The sequence below is a fragment of the Bufo bufo genome, chromosome 5, assembly GCF_905171765.1.
Source record: "Bufo bufo chromosome 5, aBufBuf1.1, whole genome shotgun sequence".
Lineage (NCBI taxonomy): Eukaryota > Metazoa > Chordata > Amphibia > Anura > Bufonidae > Bufo > Bufo bufo.
The window spans coordinates 406,129,707-406,148,869 of NC_053393.1; the positions used below are offsets into that span (position 1 = coordinate 406,129,707).

At 44.9% G+C, this 19,163-nt stretch overlaps 1 protein-coding gene across 2 annotated transcripts in view; it reads left to right on the forward strand.

Moving 5' to 3' along the window:
• Nucleotides 1–663: 663 nt before the first annotated feature.
• RAB5A (RAB5A, member RAS oncogene family) overlaps nt 664–19,163 on the forward strand; it is a 65,941-nt gene continuing 47,441 nt past the window's right edge. The window contains exons 1-2 of one of the 2 annotated variants that reach the window (XM_040433000.1): nt 664–840; nt 15,582–15,586. The gene's annotated coding sequence lies outside the window, so the exon portion shown is untranslated. The remainder of the gene's footprint in view (nt 841–15,581; nt 15,587–19,163) is intronic. The other variant, XM_040433001.1, reaches the window with a different exon arrangement.

Consider the following 19,163-nt stretch of genomic DNA (forward strand, 5'->3'; position numbering starts at 1 on the left):
ACATACAATGTCTCAGACTCAGACCCAACCGATCCAGGCCACTTCTCTGGTAAAAAAAAAATATATAGTTGCTAGTTAGCAGCTATTCCTGACTGTTATAGGTAAGGACTTGTTTGATCTGTCTTAGTTATCTGCTTATTTTTCTTGAATCTTCATTTTCTCTTATCTTGGATGACATTTTGGGGCTTTGGAACCAATTACTCAACTTACAATGGTTTCAACATACAATGATGGTCCTAAAACCAATTAATATTGCATAATTAGAGTTCAGTACAGTTTTCCAATTTGTCCGTAAAAAATATTGTCTGTCCGTAATTTTGGGATAAATGAAAAAAAAAATAAAATTCTTTAGCGACCCTGTCTACGGCCATTATTATACAGATGCTGATGAGCTTGGCATTAGGAGCACTGGTATAACTGGCTTCACCCCATGTGCACTGACCTCTACCATAGGGCAGCATTATCTGAGCTCTTTATAGTTGTGTACACACTTTATGAGAAGATTATCTGCACACTTCCTACCGGGTATGTTATTTTGGGGCAGAATCAGACATAAAGAATTCCACCCATGGGCATGTGCCAGGCTTGTCATAGTGGGTGCACAACGTAATGACCCGGCTGAAAGAAGGAGGAAGAGGGAGAGAAGAAAAAACGCGCTGTGACACTGGAGGAGTTTTGGCCCAGCGGCTCCCCGTATCTGGGCTGATGTCATCGAGATCATGTGATTGGGCCAGACCGGAGCCGTCGGGTAGCCCAGGAAGCTGGCGGAGTGCAGGGAGAGCCAGGAAAGGAGTCCGTCCACCTGATATGACCGTGCGGCTGCCGTGAGTGTCTGCTCCGTGACCGGGGGCCTTCTGGGAGGAGGCGGCGGCGCATTGATGTGCGTGTGTTGTTATTTACATGGCGCCGCTGGACGGGGGATCCTGACCCTATCACACGGCCCAGCGCCTGCCTGGGACCGGCCTCAGGCCTGTGATCATGGAGAAGTGAACCCCCAAATGTCCTGAGACCGGCCCCTCACATAGACTGCATGTGATCCAGTACAGGAGGGTTCTGACCACCAAATGTCCTGAGACCGGCCCCAGTGCTGGGAGTCCACAGGTCCAGTACAGGAGGGTTCTGATCACCAAATGTCCTGAGACCGGCCCCAGTGCTGGGAGTCCACAGGTCCAGTACAGGAGGGTACTGACCACCAAATGTCCTGAGACCGGCCCCAGTGCTGGGAGTCCACAGGTCCAGTACAGGAGGGTTCTGACCACCAAATGTCCTGAGACCGGCCCCAGTGCTGGGAGTCCACAGGTCCAGTACAGGAGGGTTCTGATCACCCTCAGTAGGTGGGCACCACTGGAAGTGCAGACCGCCAGTGATCAATGAGTATTACAGTGTAACCCTTTAAGACCACCACCCTGATCAGACTTTCAGTTCTACTATATGTTATGCGTACTGCTGAGAAGACCACCCCACGATGGAGGTGCCCGGGCATTGGGGGAGCGTCTTCAGATCCCGGGCAGGAAGTCGTTTTCTCTGCACTTAGGGCCCATTCACACATCCGTATGTGTTTTGCGGATCCGCAAAACACGAACACCGGAAAAATGTGCGTTCCGCATTTTGTGGACCGCACATTGACGGCAAATAGAAAATGCCTAATCTTGAGACAAGAGTAGGACATGTTCTATTTTTTTTTTGGGAACGGAAGTGCGGACCTGCAATTTCCCGATCCGGACAGCACATAGTGTGGCCCCATAGAAATGAATGGGTCCGCAAAATGCGGAACAGAATTGCAGACGTGGGAATGGAGCCTTACCCCGCCATCCTGCGCTTGGACAGATGTTCTCCCCAAGTCTTCCTGTCTGTGCAGCTGAACCGAAAGACTCGGGAAAACATTACAGCCGGCAGCAGTCATGGCGACGTTGGTGGGTAGGTGCAGAGGAAATGATCTGAAGACACCAGGATTTCCCCAAAAAAAGCCCTCAGAAGCCTTTTAAAGGGTTTGTCCAGTGGCGTTATGTATTTTTTTATATAGGGCAGAATGGATTAAAAAAGAAGAATCTTTACTCACCTCGGCGATCCATCACCGCTGCCGGTCCGGCCTTTACTGGCTCCACCAGGGATGAGCGAGCTTGTGTTTTCAAGTTCGGGTTATCTAAGAATTCCGTTATGGATTCCGCTACCACGGAGCAGAAGTTGTGGTCCGTGGAGCAGAATCCATAGCGGAATTCTTAGATCGCCCGAATCTTGAAAACACACAAGCTCGCTCATCCCTAGTCTCCACTTTCTTGTCCCGCTTTGACACCCAGGTACGGCGGGGGATTCCTCCTCCTGGTCCCTGCAGGGACCGCCTCAGTCAGGGATTTGCAGAGCAAGCATTTCCCGCGGGGACCCGGTACAGCATACAGCAGCGGAGGATTGGTGGGGCACCTATAATAATATGAAATATAATCCTGCCGGACAACCCTTCGGGATGAGAAGGAACACTGTTAGTAGGTTGTAAGGAGGATTGGTGCGCCGTCCATTGCGGCATACAGATCTCCTCGCCCCCAAGGGGTCTCCTCTGTATTATGTGACTCTTGGATTGGGGTAAGACCGCCTAGTCGGCTTCATAGACGGTCCTATGTGAGATTGGCATATTACAGCTACAGATCCGTGGCACTAGAGCCAACAGTACACAGCAATGCTGATCGTCTTGGCGCTGTAAGGACTAGGATCCGTTATACACTATGGGAACTGCTTGTACAGAGATTGGGGTAGATTTACTTCTAAAGGGCTTGTCCCATCTCACCGTTTCCACAGCGACCAGTCCCAGGTGGATGGGCCTACCCAAACAGATAAGCGGGCTGGTTCTCCGCTGGTTCCGTATCTCCCATTGTAGTTAATAGGGGCCACACACAGCGTAGTACAAGAAGCCACTGCTTCTGCTGAGCGGTTTGTGTACCTCCTATTCACTAAAATGGGAGTTAGAGGAACAGCGCCAGCCCACTCGGCTGTTTCCGTAAACCTGGTGCTTAGTCCAATGTTGCCATGGAAACAGTGAGATGGGACAACCCCTTTTTTTTTTCTTCTTGGCGCACAAGGTGAGGGAATGGGGAAGAGCTTCAAAATGACACCAAAATTCAGGCGCACTATTCTGGTACAAATGTCCGTAGGTGCGCCACTGCGATAAATCGGGTGTTTTTAGGCTGTATTAGGAAATCTGCCCGTTCTGCTCAAGGCGTCGTCTTTTTAGGAAGCAGAAGAGATCGTATGATAGGCAGGGCTTTGGGGTTCACACTCGCCTCAGTCTTCTTCCTCCGGAGCGTCTAGACTGAAGGGTGAGAAAACCAGATATGCTGGTGCTGGACCATACCATACCTTTCTCCAGAACGGGGACCCCCATCCAGGCGGAGAATGAATAGAGAGGGCCATGTATGTGCGCTGCTCTCTCACTTTCAGTTCGCGGATACACTTGCTCGGCTATCCTACGTTGAAGTGAAAGGGGAGTGCGGCCCCCTCTCAGTTCTCTGCCTGGATGCAGCGGCCATTTGGATATGGCATAAGGGCACGACCACGCGGCGCGATTAAGGAACACACGCGGTTACCTAAACTAGAATTGCGCTTTTAGTGCCCGTGATCGTTTATGGACTGTTGTTTAAACTGTTGTGAATTTTTTCGTGGTTCTATAACATTGTGATAAATGTGGTAAAACATGTTAACATATACCGCAAGCAGCCGATCAACTGTGCAGCCAGTGCGGTCAGCAGCCGCTAGCGGGTAGGCATGTTTTATGTGCAAGCTTTTTCCGTTTTGGCAGTACTATGCTATTAAATGAAATAAATGATCTTGCTTTAGCAGTCAGCACGGAGTGATGATACTGCTATGTAGATAGGTAATCCATGGTGTTATCTGTTAGTATAATAGTAAGTTAGCAGAATTGGGATAACAGTATGATTGCTCTTGATAGGCCTAGATAGGCATAGACCAGTGTAATGTGAGATGCTCTAATTGAGTCACTCATTCCCTTCCCTCTCTGGTCATAGTGAATGGTCTGAGCAAAACTGTAAAGGAGGAAGTTACAGAACCGGGACAGGAAGTAGAATAGACGGAGTGACTTCATAAATGATATCCAGGAAACCATCCACGCGTTTTATTCAAAAGTACATAATAAAATATTCACATATAGACGGTTAAAGGGTTTCTGGATGTCTAATATTGATGACTAGGCTTGAGCGAATCGCGTTTCGGATCATAGATCTGTAGTTGATTTGTTCAAAAGCGTAGTATTAAATGCATTTTTTTCAGCATCAAAATGTATTGGCTCCGCGTAGACAAACTTTGTCTCGCCCGAAATCGCGTGAGACTTTGGTGAATTAGTACGGTATTCTTGCGTATTTAAAAGCATTTTAAAATAGGAATCCAAAGTAGGCTTCGGCACTGGCTGCTACCTCGGTACCAAAGCCTACTTCGCATTCCTATTTTAAATAGGTTTTAAATACGCAGTAGTAATTCACCGGTCTCGCGCGACTTTGGGCGAGATGAATTTTGGCTCCACCGAGCCCATACATATTACTGCTGTACGGAAACGGCAATGACATTGATGTTTTTGAACGAATCGACTTTGGATCTGTGATCCGAAGGTGGATTCGCTCAAGCCTAATCTAAACCCTTTAAAGGGTTTCTGTCACCCCACAAAACTCTTTTTTTTTTTTTGGATAGTTAGATTCCTTATAGGGCGATATAGGAGAATATAATAGTCTTACTTACTTTCATGCGGCCGATTCTTTATAAAACAAAGTTTTATAATATGTAAATTCGGTCTCTACCAGCTAGTAGGGCGTCTACTTGCTGGTAGCCGCAGCAGCAATCCGCCCCCTCGCCGTGTTGATCGACAGGGCCAGCCGGGATCTCCTCCTCCAGCCGGCCCTGTCAGTAATTCAAAAATCGCGCGCCTCTGGTCATTCGGCGCAGGCGCTCTGAAATGAGGAGGCTCGTCTCCTCAGCACTCCCTCAGTGCGCCTGCGCCGATGACGTCTTCTCTTTCGGTGATGTCATCGGCGCAGGCGCACTGAGGAGACGAGCCTCCTCATCTCAGAGCGCCTGCGCCGAATGACCAGAGGCGCACGATTTTTGAATTACTGACAGGGCCGGCCGGAGGAGGAGATCCCGGCTGGCCCTGTCAATCAACACGGCGAGGGGGCGGATTTCTGCTGCGGCTACCAGCAAGTAGACGCCCTACTTGCTGGTAGAGCCCTCATTTACATATTATAAAACTTCGTTTTATAAAGAATCGGCCGCATGAAAGTAAGTAAGACTATTATATTCTCCTATATCGCGCTATAAGGAATCTAACTATCCAAAAAAAAAAAGAGTTTTGTGGCGTGACAGAAACCCTTTAAAGAAGTATTCCCCCCCCCCCCCCCCAAAAAAAAAATGGCTTTTCTCTGGCCTGCACAGGTTGTTTAACCCCCCCCCCCCCCCCCCCCCAACTTCCACTCATCCCATGTCGCTGAGATCCCGTCTATGCCAGGGTCCCCACTGTGAACTGCTTTCTGCTCCCTACTGACCTATGTTGGCCGGTAATGGCCACAAGGACACTTTTTGATCTCTATCAGGAGACATTTGGCTTTTCCTGGTGTATACGACAAACGTGGGCTTTGGGCACAAGCCTGACCAGTAGCTGAGACTTCCACGTCCCTCAGTGGTGGTGGAACAACTATATGCTGCATATTTACATGGGGATTAGTGGTGGAGCGGCCTTTCTGCTTGTGTTTGTCAAATATATCTGCACTTGTCATTATACTGCGCAGTTAGTCTTTTCTATACCATGAAGCCGCGTCGTTCCAAGACTATGTCTCATATGTCAGCTAAAGGTGCATTTAGACTGTTCCTACGACAATCTGCCCATCTAAATGCGCTGCTTGTCCATCGGGGGATCCTGTCCTGGAATCGTCGTTCCCGGGCAGCGGGTCGTGCTGTCCAAAAACAACGATTCTGTGTGGAGACAAGCAATTGCTATAGCCGTCCCTCCATACTGTGAAGGAGATCTGGTCTCCTTCACTGAGCGAGCAGCCGACTGTCGGGAAGGAACGCTTTCTTCCCAACAATCGGCTGTACAATTGTGCGGTGTAAATCCGCCATAAGGGTAGTTTCACACTAGCGCTACAACCATCCGGCAGATTAACAGCCTGCCAAGAGTTCATCATATCTGGAAAGGGCCGGAGCACTACCAGACCCCATTGACCCGGCAAAAACAGGCAAAAAGCCCAGGCCCGTTCACTTGTAGCAGCAAATAGGCCGTGTGATCAATGAGCATGGCGTCACTGGTCTTGGATCCCCACTGATATTGATGACCTATCCTGAGGATAGGCCAAAAACCCCTTTAATGTGTATGGCTTAAAGCGGTTCTCCGGGATTTACACATTGACCCATCCTCCACTGCCGATCAGCTGAATGAAGAGGCGCCGCTGCTATACAGTGTGCAGCGATGTGCTTGGTGAGCTGCAAAGAGGCTGCACCTACAGGGGCGCTGCAGCCTCCTCAGACAGCTGTCCCACTCTCCGCACCCCCGCACATCTGTTACTGATGCCCTATCTCGAGGATGGGTCATCAATATGGAAATCCCAAACAACCTCTTTAAATTCTGCATGGGTTCTATAATATGAAACTACTAGTATTAGTAGGGGTCAGTTCACCCGTGGCTTTGGATTCTTACTAATGGACAGGATAAGGCCGCGTGCACACAACTGTATACTCAAAAAAACGGATACTGTCCGTGTGCCCTCCGCATTCTTTTGCGGACACATTGACTTCAATGGGTCAGTGGACCGTATTTTGCGGACCAGAATAGGACATGTTCTATAATTTGCCGAATGGACATACGGATGCGGACAGCACGAATGTTCAGGTCCCTTAGGCCCCTTTCACACGGGCAAGTATTCCGCGCGGATGCGATGCGTGAGTTGAATGCATTGCACCCGCACTGAATCCCGACCCATTCATTTCTATGGGGCTGTTCACATGAGCGGTGATTTTCACGCATCACTTGTGCGTTGCGTGAAAATCGCAGCATGCTCTATTTTGTGCGTTTTTCACGTAACGCAGGCCCCATAGAAATGAATGGGGTTGCGTGAAAATCGCAAGCATCCGCAAGCAAGTGCGGATGCGGTGCGATTTTCACGCACGGTTGCTAGGAGACGATCGGGATGGAGACCCGATCATTATTATTTTCCCTTATAACATGGTTATAAGGGAAAATAATAGCATTCTGAATACAGAATGCATAGTAAAATAGCGCTGGAGGGGTTAAAAAAAATAAATAAATTTTTTTTTAACTTACCTTAATCCACTTACTCGCGCAGCCGGCATCTCTTCTCTTCTTCTTTCTTTGCTGTGTGCAGTAACAGGACCTGTGGTGTCATCACATGGTCCATCACATGATCTTTTACCATGGTGATGGACCATGTGATGACCGGAGTGACGTCACCACAGGTCCTGTTACTGCACACAGCAAAGAAAGAAGAAGAGAAGAGATGCTGGCTGCGCGAGCAAGTGGAGTTAAATTATTTTTATTTTATTTTTAACCCCTCCAGCGCTATTTTACTATGTATTCAGAATGCTATTATTTTCCCTTATAACCATGTTATAAGGGAAAATAATACAATCTACAGAACACCGATCCCAAGCCCGAACTTCTGTGAAGAAGGTCGGGTTTGGGTACCAAACATGCGCGATTTTTCTCATGCGAGTGCAAAACGCATTACAAAGTTTTGCACTTGCGTGGAAAAATCGCACATGTTCCCGCACCTTTTCCCGCAACGCCCGTCTGAAAGAGGCCTTATAGGGGAACTTTAAAAAGTGAAAGGGGAAAAAAGGGATAAAAATGTATAAAAATAAAAATCTCCCCCCTTTCTCCATAATAAAAATAAACAATAAAAAAAAACATCATTAGCATCACTGTGTCCCAAAATGCCCAAACTATTAAGTATTTATTCCGTACAGTGAATGTTGTAACAGGAAAAAAAATAAGAATACCCAATTTGCCTTTTTTTTTTCATTGTTTCGCCTCCCACCAAATAAATTATGAAAAGTCATAAACAGACCCTCATGGTATCACCAAAAAACGAAAAATTACACAGCTCCATAGACGTAAATATAAAAAAAAAAAAATCTTATGAATTTTTTTTTGACACAGTTTTTTTTTTCTAAGCACTTCCCATCCGGGCTTTTTATTTTCTCATGACAGATTGTACTTCATGATAGTCATAAATTTGAGTCAATATATTTCACCTTTATTTATTAAAAAATCCCAAAATTACCAAAAATGTAGAAAAATTTGCTATTTTAAAAAATTTCTATTTCACTGCTTTTAAAACAGAAAGTGATACCTCATAAAATATTTATTACTTAACATTCCCCAGATATCTACTTTATGTTGGCATCATTTTGTAAATGTAATTTTATTTTTTTAGGACGTTACAAGGAATTTTAAAAGCAATTCTTAAATTTTTTAAGAAAATTTCCAAAACCCACTTTTTAAGGACCAGTTCAGGTCTGAAGTCACTTACATAGTAGAAACCTCCCCATAAATGATCCAATTATAGAAACTACACCCCTTAAGTTACTCAAAACTGATTTTACAAACTTTTTAACCCTTTAGGTGTTCCACAAGAATTAAAGGAAAATGGAGATTAAATTTCAAAACTTTTTAGTAGATTTTTCCATTTTTATCCATTTTTATTCTTTAACACATCGAGGGTTCACAGCCAAACAAAACGTAATATTTGTTACCCTGATTCTGCAGTTTACTTAAACACCCCAAATGTTTTCGTAAACTGATGTAAAGGCACACGGCAGGGTGCAGAAGAAAAGAAACGCCGTATGGTTTTTGTAAGGCAGATTTTGCTGAACTGGTTTTTAGATGCCATGTTCCATTTGAAGCCTCCCTGATGCACCCTTACAGTAGAAACTCCCCCCAAAAGTGACCCCATTTGGGAAACTAGGGGATAAGGTGCCAGTTTTATTGGTACTATTTTGGGGTACATATGATTTTTTTATTGCTCTATATTACGTTTTTTGAGAGGCAAGGTAACCAAAAAATGGCTGTTTTGGCACCGTTTTTATTTTTTACAACATTCATCTGACAGGGTAGATCAAGTGCTATTTTTATAGGTTATTATGGACGCAATGATATCAAATATGTCTACTTTCTTTGTTTCAGTTTTACATAATAAAGCATTTTTGAAAAAAAAATGTTTTGTGTCCATTTTCTGAACGCTATATATTTTTTTTTATTTTTCTGCCGATCGTTTTGTGCAGGGGCTTATTTTTTGCAGGAAGGTGACGTTTTTATTGGTACCATTTTTGGGTACATATGATATTTTGATCATTCATTATAACACTTTATGGGTGACCAAAAAGGTTGTTTTAGCACAGTTTTTTTTTATTTTTTTTATTTTATTTTTTTACAGCGTTCACCTGAGGGGTTAGGTCATGTGACTTTTTTATAGAGCAGAACGTTACGGACTTGGCAATACCTAATATGTATACTTTTTCTCATTTATTAAAGTTTTACACAATAATAGCATTTTTTAAACCAAAAAATTTATGTTTTAGTGTTTCCATAGTCTGAGAGCCATAGCTTTTTTTTTTTTTTGACCGATTGTCTTAGTTAGGGTCTAATTTTTTGCGGGATGAGGTGACGGTTGGATTGGTACTATTTTGGGTGGCATACGACTTTTTGATCGCTTGGTGTTGCACTTTATGTGATGTTAGGTGACAAAAAATTGCTTTTTTGGCACTGTTTTTCTTTTTCCTTTTTTTTATGCTGTTCACCTGAGGAGTTAGGTCATGTGATATTTTTATAGAGCTGGTTGTTACGGACGCGGCGATACCTAATATGTATATTTTTTTATTTTTAATATTTCACTGTAACACAATAATAGCATTTTTTTTTTTTAATTATGTTTTAGTGTCTCCATGTTCTGAGAGCTATAGTTTTTAAAAAAAATTTAAGCAATTTTCTTATGTAGGGGCTCATTCTTTGCAGGATGAGGTGACTGTTTTATTGGTACCATTTTGTGAGACATACAAATTTTCGATCAATTGGTTTTGCACTTTTTGTGATGTAAAGTGACAAAAATGGCTTTTTATTTTTTTACACAGTTTTTATTTTTTTATGGTGTTTATTGGACAGGGTGGATCATGTGATATATTTATAAGCCGGCCGTCAGGGACACGGCAATACCATTTATTTTACGCTTTGCGTCCCCCAAAAGGTCATACATTTATTTTTTATTTTTTATTCACACTGTTGATTTCTCCTGTAACTGGGGCTGACATAGTAGCCCCAGTTACAGGGGAAATACAGCCTCACTGCAGGGCTGATCGAGGTCTGTGGAAGACATGACCGCCGGGACAGGAAGCGCTGTGTATGCAGCGACACCTGGGAACTGTCCCTGCCTTCTCCCTGGGGTACCCTGCTGTCACTGACAGCGGCCCCTGACACATCAGCGATTAGCGTGCAGCTGCGATCTCTGAATGGACATTTCAGAACGTCCATTCAGAGATTAACAACCACTACCCGGACGTTTATAATCAACGGGCAGATCTGAAGTGGTTAATTATTAAAATACAAGAAAAACTATGCAGATGTATTGCTGTAGTTGTACTTAGGCTACTTTCACACTAGCGTTAATATTTTACGGTATTGAGATCTGTCATAGTCTCAATACCGGAAAAAAAAAAAACGCTTCAGTTTTGTCCCCATTCCTTGTTAATGGGGACAAAACGTAACTGAACAGAACGTAATGCTCCAAAATGCATTCCGTTCCGTTCTCATACCTGCTCATGCTGCGGTTTGCTTTCCGTCCTGGGATGCGGAGCAAAACAGATCCGCCATGAACCACAATCCAAGTCAATAGGGACGGATCCATTTTCTCTGACGCAATAGAAAACGAACCCGTCCCCCATTGACTTTCAATGGAGTTCATGACGGATGCAGACGGTTGTATTATCAGTAACAGAAGCGTTTTTGCTGCGGATCCAGCAAAAACGCAGAGAATGAAGGGAACCTAATTAACCACCTCAGCCCCCAGTGCTTAAACACCCTGAAAGACCAGGCCACTTTTTACACTTCTGACCTACACTACTTTCACCGTTTATTGCTCGGTCATGCAACTTACCACCCAAATGAATTTTACCTCCTTTTCTTCTCACTAATAGAGCTTTCATTTGGTGGTATTTCATTGCTGCTGACATTTTTACTTTTTTTGTTATTAATCGAAATTTAACGATTTTTTTGCAAAAAAATGACATTTTTCACTTTCAGTTGTAAAATTTTGCAAAAAAAACGACATCCATATAGAAATTTTGCTCTAAATTTATAGTTCTACATGTCTTTGATAAAAAAAAAATGTTTGGGTAAAAAAAAAATGGTTTGGGTAAAAGTTATAGCGTTTACAAACTATGGTACAAAAATGTGAATTTCCGCTTTTTGAAGCAGCTCTGACTTTCTGAGCACCTGTCATGTTTCCTGAGGTTCTGCAATGCCCAGACAGTACAAACACCCCACAAATGACCCCATTTCGGAAAGTACACACCCTAAGGTATTCGCTGATGGGCATAGTGAGTTCATAGAACTTTTTATTTTTTGTCACAAGTTAGCGGAAAATGATGATTTTTTTTTTTTTTTTTTTTTTTCTTACAAAGTCTCATATTCCACTAACTTGTGACAAAAAATAAAAACTTCTATGAACTCACTATGCCCATAACGAAATACCTTGGGGTCTCTTCTTTCCAAAATGGGGTCACTTGTGGGGTAGTTATACTGCCCTGGCATTCTAGGGGCCCAAATGTGTGGTAAGGAGTTTGAAATCAAATTCTGAAAAAAATGACCTGTCAAATCCGAAAGGTGCTCTTTGGAATATGGGCCCCTTTGCCCACCTAGGCTGCAAAAAAGTGTCACACATCTGGTATCTCCGTACTCAGGAGAAGGTGGGGAATGTGTTTTGGGGTGTCATTTTATATATACCCATGCTGGGTGAGAGAAATATCTTGGCAAAAGACAACTTTTCCCATTTTTTTATACAAAGTTGGCATTTCACCAAGATATTTATCTCACCCAGCATGGGTATATATAAAATGACACCCCAAAACACATTCCCCACCTTCTCCTGAGTACGGAGATACCAGATGTGTGACACTTTTTTGCAGCCTAGGTGGGCAAAGGGGCCCATATTCCAAAGAGCACCTTTCGGATTTGACAGGTCATTTTTTTCAGAATTTGATTTCAAACTCCTTACCACACATTTGGGCCCCTAGAATGACAGGGCAGTATAACTACCCCACAAGTGACCCCATTTTGGAAAGAAGACACCCCAAGGTATTCCGTGAGGGGCATGGCGAGTTCCTAGAATTTTTTATTTTTTGTCACAAGTTAGTGGAAAATTATGATTTTTTTTTTTTTTTTTTTTTCATACAAAGTCTCATATTCCACTAACTTGTGACAAAAAATAAAAACTTCCATGAACTCACTATGCCCATCAGCGAATACCTTGGGGTCTCTTCTTTCCAAAATGGGGTCACTTGTGGGGTAGTTATACTGCCCTGGCATTCTAGGGGCCCAAATGTGTGGTAAGGAGTTTGAAATCAAATTCAGTAAAAAATGACCTATGAAATCCAAAAGGTGCTCTTTGGAATGTGGGCCCCTTTGCCCACCTAGGCTGCAAAAAAGTGTCACACATCTGGTATCCCCGTACTCAGGAGAAGTTGAGGAATGTGTTTTGGGGTGTCTTTTTACATATACCCATGCTGGGTGAGATAAATATCTTGGTCAAATGCCAACTTTGTATAAAAAAATGGGAAAAGTTGTCTTTTGCCAAGATATTTCTCTCACCCAGCATGGGTATATGTAAAATGACACCCCAAAACACATTCCCCACCTTCTCCTGAGTACGGAGATACCAGATGTGTGACACTTTTTTGCAGCCTAGGTGGGCAAAGGGGCCCATATTCCAAAGAGCACCTTTCGGATTTGACAGGTCATTTTTTTCAGAATTTGATTTCAAACTCCTTACCACACATTTGGGCCCCTAGAATGCCAGGGCAGTATAACTACCCCACAAGTGACCCCATTTTGGAAAGAAGACACCCCAAGGTATTCGCTGATGGGCATAGTGAGTTCATGGAAGTTTTTATTTTTTGTCACAAGTTAGTGGAATATGAGACTTTGTATGAAAAAAAAAAAAAAAAAAAAAATCATCATTTTCCACTAACTTGTGACAAAAAATAAAAAATTCTAGGAACTTGCCATGCCCCTCACGGAATACCTTGGGGTGTCTTCTTTCCAAAATGGGGTCACTTGTGGGGTAGTTATACTGCCCTGGCATTCTAGGGGCCCAAATGTGTGGTAAGGAGTTTGAAATCAAATTCTGAAAAAAATGACCTGTCAAATCCGAAAGGTGCTCTTTGGAATATGGGCCCCTTTGCCCAACTAGGCTGCAAAAAAGTGTCACACATCTGGTATCTCCGTACTCAGGAGAAGGTGGGGAATGTGTTTTGGGGTGTCATTTTACATATACCCATGCTGGGTGAGAGAAATATCTTGGCAAAAGACAACTTTTCCCATTTTTTTATACAAAGTTGGCATTTGACCAAGATATTTATCTCACCCAGCATGGGTATATGTAAAAAGACACCCCAAAACACATTCCTCAACTTCTCCTGAGTACGGGGATACCAGATGTGTGACACTTTTTTGCAGCCTAGGTGGGCAAAGGGGCCCACATTCCAAAGAGCACCTTTTGGATTTCATAGGTCATTTTTTACTGAATTTGATTTCAAACTCCTTACCACACATTTGGGCCCCTAGAATGCCAGGGCAGTATAACTACCCCACAAGTGACCCCATTTTGGAAAGAAGAGACCCCAAGGTATTCGCTGATAGGCATAGTGAGTTCATGGAAATTTTTATTTTTTGTCACAAGTTAGTGGAATATGAGACTTTGTATGAAAAAAAAATAAAAAATAAAAATCATCATTTTCCACTAACTTGTGACAAAAAATAAAAAATTCTAGGAACTTGCCATGCCCCTCACGGAATACCTTGGGGTGTCTTCTTTGCAAAATGGGGTCACTTGTGGGGTAGTTATACTGCCCTGGCATTTTCCAGGGGCCCTAATGTCTGGTAAGTAGGTAAATGACCTGTGAAATCCGAAAGGTGCTCTTTGGAATGTGGGCCCCTTTGCCCACCTAGGCTGCAAAAAAGTGTCACACATCTGGTATCTCCGTACTCAGGAGAAGGTGGGGAATGTGTTTTGGGGTGTCTTTTTACATATACCCATGCTGGGTGAGAGAAATATCTTGGCAAAAGACAACTTTTCCCATTTTTTTTATACAAAGTTGGCATTTGACCAAGATATTTATCTCACCCAGCATGGGTATATGTAAAATGACACCCCAAAACATATTCCCCAACTTCTGCTGAATACGGAGATACCACATGTGTGACACTTTTTGGCAGCCTAGGTGGGCAAAGGTGCCCAAATTCCTTTTAGGAGGGCATTTTTAGACATTTGGATACCAGACTTCTTCTCACGCTTTGGGGCCCCTAAAATGCCAGGGCAGTATAAATACCCCACATGTGACCCCATTTTGGAAAGAAGACACCCCAAGGTATTCAATGAGGGGCATGGCGAGTTCATTGAAAAAAAAAAAATTTGGCACAAGTTAGCGGAAATTGATTTTTTTGATTTTGTTCTCACAAAGTCTCCCTTTCCGCTAACTTGGGACAAAAATTTCAATCTTTCATGGACTCAATATGCCCCTCAGCGAATACCTTGGGGTGTCTTCTTTCCAAAATGGTGTTATTTGTGGGGTGTTTGTACTGCCCTGGCATTTGAGGGTCTCCGCAATCATTACATGTATGCCCAGCATTAGGAGTTTCTGCTATTCTCCTTATATTGAGCATACGGGTAATGAGATTTTTTTTTTCCGTTCAGCCTCTGGGCTGAAAGAAAAAAATGAACGGCACAGATTTCTTCATTCGCATCGATCAATGTGGATGAAAAAATCTCTGCCAAAAAAAGAAAAAGGAGGGGAAAGGCGTCTGCCAGGACATAGGAGCTCCGCCCAACATCCATACCCACTTCAGCTCGTATGCCCTGGCAAACCAGATTTCTCCATTCACATCAATCGATGTGGATGAATAAATCATTGCCGGGATTTTTTTTTTTATATATACAAAGTGTTTGCCAAAGTATATGAACACCGCCACCTCCTCAGCTCATATGCCTCGGCAAACGTATCTTTTACTGCAGAGGAGAAATCTCGTCTTGCAGCGCCGCATACACCGACTTGCGTGTAATCTGACAGCAGCGCAATGCTTCTGTCCGAATGCACATCAGTGCTGCAGCTAGTCGATCGGTTGGTCCACCTGAAAGGTAAAAAAAACAAAACAAAAAAGAAAAAACCAGGCCGCAAAGCAATAACTTTATTAACTGTTGAACAGAACATAGAAACTTTTTTTAAACTTTTTTAACTGAACATTTAACTTTTTTACTTACCGGTATTTTTTTTTTTGTTTAGTTTTTTTTACCTTTTATAGAACAAACCTCTCCTTCCCCATGGGACAATGTGCAAAGCGCAAATCGCCCAAAGATGTGGCGAAGTACATTATGCACTTTATCCCAGGTGAAAGGAGAGGTTTGCAGCAGCTGTGAGTGAATGGGCCCTAATAGCCCTGTGTGCCTGTCCTGGTGAGATGTGATCCCTATGCTAAGTGTACCTGTGTGTGGTACTTCCGGAAACACTCTCCATAGCATAGGGCAGGGTGGTCAGCACAGTCAGGACAGAAATAGCGGGTGTCACGCCTTATTCCACTCCTGCTACAGACACGACATCTTTTTCGGGGTGACGGTTGGGTTGAGGTACCAGGAACGACACTGGGGAAATGTCGCTCGTGTAGACGGCTAACTACACTGGTGGATGGGGCCACGGAACCTCCTGGGTAAAGGAGGTTCTCGATGATCTCTTCCTGGAATTTGAGGAAGGATCCTGTTCTCCCAGCCTTACTGTAGAGAACAAAACTATTGTAGAGCGCCAATTGAATTAAATATACAGACACCTTCTTATACCAGCGTCTGGTTCTGCGGGAAACTAAATACGGAGACAACATCTGGTCATTGAAGTCCACCCCTCCCATGAGCGCATTATAGTCGTGGACACAGAGGGGCTTTTCAATGACACGGGTTGCTCGCTCAATTTGGATTGTCGTGTCTGCGTGAATGGAGGAGAGCATGTAAACGTCACGCTTGTCTCTCCATTTCACCGCGAGCAGTTCTTCGTTACACAAGGCAGCCCTCTGCCCCCTTGCAAGACGGGTGGTTACAAGCCGTTGGGGGAAGCCCACGCGACTAGTTCGCATGGTGCCACAGGCGCAAATCCGTTCTAGAAACAAATGCCTAAAGAGGGCCACACTTGTGTAGAAATTGTCCACATAAAGATGGTACCCCTTGCCGAATAAGGGTGACACCAAGTCCCAGACTGTCTTCCCACTGCTCCCCAGGTAGTCAGGGCAACCGACCGGCTCCAGGGTCTGATCTTTTCCCTCATAGATCCGAAATTTGTGGGTATAGCCTGTGGCCCTTTCACAGAGCTTATACAATTTGACCCCATACCGGGCACGCTTGCTTGGGATGTATTGTTTGAAGCCAAGGCGCCCGGTAAAATGTATTAGGGACTCGTCTACGCAGATGTTTTGCTCAGGGGTATACAAATCTGCAAATTTCAGGTTGAAATGGTCTATGAGGGGCCGAATTTTGTGGAGCCGGTCAAAAGCAGGGTGGCCTCTGGGACGGGAGGTGGTATTGTCGCTAAAATGCAGAAAACGTAGGATGGTCTCAAATCGTGTCCTGGACATAGCAGCAGAGAACATGGGCATGTGATGAATTGGGTGCGTTGACCAATATGACCGCAATTCATGCTTTTTTGTCAGGCCCATGTTGAGGAGAAGGCCCAAAAAAATTTTAAGCTCGGAAACTTGGACTGGTTTCCACCGGAAAGGCTGGGCATAATAGCTTCCCGGGTTAGCGGTTATAAATTGTGTGGCATACTGGTTGGTCTCTGCCACGACTAAGTCCAAGAGCTCCGCAGTCAAGAACAGCTCAAAAAATCCCAGGGCCGAACCGATTTGAGCCGTCTCAACCCGAACTCCAGACTGGGCGGTGAAAGGGGGAACTACTGGTGCGGCTGAAGTTGGTGACTGCCAATCAGGATTTGCCAGCACCTCAGGGACTCTAGGGGCTCTACGGGCCCGTCTTTGCGGTGGCTGCGACGGGGTAACTATTGCACGTGCCACCGTACCAGCTTCAACTGCCCTTCTGGTGCTCGCTACTTCACCAGGTTGTACGGCAGTGCTGGTACTAGGTCCAGGAAGGGCTGCGCTGCTGGTGTATGCCTCACCACGTGATCCGGCAGCGACAGCCCCACTCTGCTGCTCTTGAAGCGGATCCTGCGTAACCTGTGGTCTAGCGACATGGGGCCGGGTACGCCTGGTGCTGCCAGGGACCTCCACCTCCTCGTCCGAACTTTGGGTCAGAGAGCCACTGCTTTCCACAGGTTCATATTCTGACCCGCTAGATTCGTCAGATGAGGGTTCCCACTCCTCATCCGACTGGGTCAGAATCCTGTAGGCCTCTTCAGAAGAATACCCCCTGTTTGACATTTTGGACTACTAAATTTAGGGGTATTCCCTGAGACTACCCAAGAAAAAAAGCAAACCTGTCTTACAAAGGGGAGGCTAGCGAAGTACCGGAGGCTGCTGCGGTTGATAAAAAATATCAAAACTGATTTTTTTATCGCCGCAGTGCGTGTAAAATGAATGTGCAGTGATCAAAAAATAATAATTTTTTGTCACTGCGGTGGGGCGGGCGTGGGTGAACGCACGTGTGGGCGACCGATCAGGCCTGATCGGGCAAACACTGCGTTTTGGGTGGAGGGCGAGCTAAGGTGACACTAATACTATTATAGATCTGACCGTGATCAGTTTTGATCACTTACAGATACTATAAAAGTACAAATGCTGATTAGCGATACGCTAAACAGCGAATAAAAGTGACTGCGGTGCGGTGGGGTGGGCGCTAACTGACGCTAACTACCTAACCAAGGGGCCTAAACTATCCCTAAAACCTAACAGCCAATACCAGTGAAAAAAAAAAAGTGACAGTTTACACTGATCACTTTTTTTCCTTTCACTAGTGATTGACAGGGGCGATCAAAGGGGTGATCAAAGGGTTAATTGGGGTGCAGGTGGGTGATCTGGGGCTAAGGTGTAGTGTTTGGTGTACTCACAGTTCAGTCTGCTCCTGTGCTGGATCCAACCGACGAAAAGGACCAGCACAGGAGCAGACAAGCCATATAACAGATCATATTTACTAATATGATCTGTTATATGACTTTGGATTGGATTTTTTGAAAATCGCCAGCCTGCCAGCCAATGATCGTTGCTGGCAGGCTGGTGACGAAATACTTCTTTTAATTTTGCCGGCCCGCGATGCGCATGCGCGGGCCGGCTTTGAGCGAAATCTCGCGTCTCGCGAGATGACGCGTATATGCGTGACTCTGCGCAGCGCTGCCACCTCCGGAACGCAATCCTGCGTTAGGCGGTCCGGAGGTGGTTAAGGAGCGGGCTCTGAAGCTGCCCGCACCACTGCCACCAATGAATGTGTGGCTAATTAAAGGGTTTCTACCATCAGATTTTGCCCTATGTAGCTGACTGACACTTGCGATGTGCTAGTGTCAGCCGTACATAACAGTCTTCTTTGTTCACATCTGTCTGCAGCCGTTCACCTAAAAAACGTACTTTTATCCATATGCTAATGAGCCTCTAGGTGCTATGTGGGCGTCAATTCAGCACCTAGAGGCTCCGTCTACTGACCATTCCTTACTGCGCCTGCGCCGACTACGTTAGTGAGGAAGCCGGCACCAGGAGCGCGGCATTCACTCACTGCGCCTGCGCCCAATACAGAAGCGCACAGCGCAGGCGCGGGATTTAGACAGATGCAGGCAAATCGGACGTCAATCAAGAGGAGCGGGGCGGGCTAGCAGAACTACATGGGCGGCGAAAATGGTCAGCAGACGGAGCCTCTAGGTGCTGAATCGATGCCCACACCTAGAGGCTCATTAGCATATGGATA